This window comes from Apis dorsata, unplaced genomic scaffold, assembly GCF_000469605.1.
Source record: "Apis dorsata unplaced genomic scaffold, Apis dorsata 1.3 scaffold_553, whole genome shotgun sequence".
In the NCBI taxonomy this organism is placed as follows: Eukaryota; Metazoa; Arthropoda; class Insecta; order Hymenoptera; family Apidae; genus Apis; species Apis dorsata.
In genome coordinates, this window is record NW_006263769.1 from 37,643 (window position 1) to 40,782 (window position 3,140).

At 30.4% G+C, this 3,140-nt stretch overlaps 1 long non-coding RNA gene across 1 annotated transcript; it reads right to left on the minus strand.

Moving 5' to 3' along the window:
- LOC102671957 lies at positions 1-3,140 on the minus strand. Its single transcript, XR_422520.2, has 3 exons — positions 2,530-3,140; positions 368-466; positions 1-263 (listed from the first exon to the last, which is right to left on the minus strand). It is a non-coding gene; the product is annotated as an uncharacterized LOC102671957 (long non-coding RNA).

Consider the following 3,140-nt stretch of genomic DNA (forward strand, 5'->3'; position numbering starts at 1 on the left):
ATAGTTCACTCCGATGTCGAGTTTCGCGCGGAGAAAATTACTGCATGTGGAAGGGGAAGTTGAATCCGGTGGATGGGGTAACAATGTATTATGCGTTCCCCTGTCAACCCCTCGCGTTAACCGCAAACCCCTTCTATTCACCCCCAACAATTCGTTAACTGCTATCGAATTGACTTTAACCGGCCATAAGTCGAGAGTGTGGAACCTCGTTGCCTTTGACGAAAGTTTACAATCGGGATCGTTGATAATTGTATCTCTCTTTCCTGTAAATAATACAAAAATTTATAATATAAATATGTATTAATTTTATTCTACCTTTAAACAAAAAAAAAAAAAAAAAAAAAGAAAATTGAATTTTACATACTACCAATTTTAAAAATTTTGGAATCACTTTTTTCCTTTTCTTTTTATTGGATTTTTTTTTAATTATAAATTTGAAATATTATAACATAAATTGAAAGAAGATCTAATAAAAAGAAAATTATAAAATTATATTATATATATATCAAAAAAACTTTTTAAGGTTAGAATGACATTCTGATATTATACTTCTCCACGTGACATTCGTGTAGATATAAGACCCTTCGATTACGTATACCTCGACGATAAAACCTCCTTTGCGTGGATTAGTCCGCTCAATCAGGAAATATACTTGGAGCCCCCATAAACTTCTTCCAGCGTGCAAACCCCTATGTGCGTTCTATGTACCATCCCTCTATGTGCTTCCCTTCTTTTACGCATTCTCGTTGTGCTGATCGCACATACCGACAGATAAGAATTCCTATCTTAATTGATACACCGAATCAAAAACATTCCTCTTTAAATTTTGTTCGAAAGAATCATTCTTTAACGACAGACATTTGACGAAAAACTTGATCGTTCTAGGGAAATTCATCGTATAACCACAGGTATATAAGAAATTTTTAATATAATCAAAAATAATTGCATCTAACCTACGTAAATTATAATTTAATCTAATTTTGTTGCAATGTAAGATTAGTGATAATTTGTCGTTATCTAATAATCTGAAGAAGTATCTCTAATGAAAATAAATAAGATAAGCATTTATCTTAAACAAAATATACATTATATTATGTGTAACGTATGATAAAGAAAGGATTAAAATCAAAATAATTAATTGTTTTAAATATTTTTTTCATTTGAACGATATTTAATCTATAAATTATTTTCAACTTTTTCAATTTAATTAATCTTTCACGATATGATTTATTTTATAAAATTTTTTTCTTTACATTAAATCATTTAAATTGTTTTTTTTTTTTTAATCATTTTAAAAGATTAATCGAAGCTCGACAAATTGAGGGAAAAATTCAAATTTTTAAATTACAAACACTTACACAGAGAGAGATTCGATTTCGGATATATTTTAAAATCCATGGGGCTCAATGTTCCGCGAAATACATCGCTCCCTTCCAATCGGTCTTATAATACAGATGCCGTAGAGATGGCTACAAATCCCCCAGAACTCTTCATATCTATAACCTCTTTTCATTCTCGACAACAAGGGCTCACACGCGACAGGGTAGTTTTAAACAATTCACCCTTCAAACCCTCCCACATGGTTAACTTTATTGCTACTTCCTCGTGTATATCATGAGAAGCACTTCGATTTCGTTTAAGTCTGTAAAAATTTCATAATAATATTATTGTACACTATTATTATGTATTAATATGTATATTATTATTATTATTAATATATTCATGGAATATTTTTAAAAAATCTTTAAATATTTTTAAAAAATTTTTAAAAGTCAAAATAAACACAAAAATTGATATACAAAAATATTAGTTATGAATAATTTATGTTCACGTTAGATGAAACGAGACAGAACTACTCACTCTCTTTTTATTTCGTTTCAATTTAGTTTAAGGTAAATTTCAATTGCTTATAACTTATCAAAGATGTTTAATAAGTAAAGAATTTTATTTAAAGACTGAAGAATTAGGATTTTCAAAGAACAGATCATAGTTTTACTTTGCAATAATCTTGAACCTGGATCTTATAACCTGGATTATAATCTATATAAGTTTTAATTATATGATGATTCGTAAGAAGTCCTTTAATTTTACGATAATCCTTTGTTCCAAATTTTCTGAATATAGAGTGATTTATTTCTTTCTTTTTCTTTTCTTTATAACTTTTGTCATTAAAATTAGTTATCATTAAAATATTTACAATGTTATTCTGGTATTATTTAATTTTCAATTTTGATAATTTTGCAAATTATTTATAGATAACAATGATTCAATTAAAAGATCTTCTAAGAAAAATATAAATTTTATTTTAAATAAAAAAATACCTAAATAAACCAATATAAGAATTAATCAGTTTCGTTTAAACTCGAATAAAATCAGAGATAATGATTATGTTTAATTGAATTTGAAAATCTTTCTATACAAAAAACATCAAATTTTAAATTTTATTTTTAAATAGAACTATTTATATTTGTAAAAGTTTTTCCTAACCTCGCATGCAGTCAAATCACTCTCGTTCGTTCTCATATTTACTTCGATTCGTATTTATGTCTTCGCGTGGTATCGTTGTTTGTTTCGAGTTATCAGCATACGGATCTCTCATCCATTGAATCGAGTTGCTACGAGATTCGTCTGCAATGATGTTTACGATAAGCATAAATCCGCGAAAGTCTTCCGAGTTGGGATTCGGAGAATTGAGCTTCCGACGTTTAGTTCTCGAGAAGAGTTGGCCTTCTGACCCCTCTGTCACCCCTGTCGTATTCTTCGAAACCGAGAATTCGAAACACGGCCTGGGCGGATCTGCGCCGCGCTCTTTTAATCGTAACTTGCGGCCCGATAGTAAGCGGGCCAAACTTAACCTATACGGGAGGTCTACTTTTATTGTTCCCGCCGATAGTACAATCGTGTGTTTCCGTATTTATGGCGGACTGAATAAAAAAGACTTGGAAAGAATCCTGCATAAACGGTATCCCAGATTTCTCCCTTCGTTATTGTCCATTTCGATGATAACCGTTTCAAGACTTCGATTGAAGAGAAAGTTCGAATCGTTCCGTGCTTAAACGTTGCATTGACAAATAGCGAGTTTACGAAAGCAATCGCTTCTTATGTGTGCGTGCTCATGCGATGATTGGTCAAACGTAATT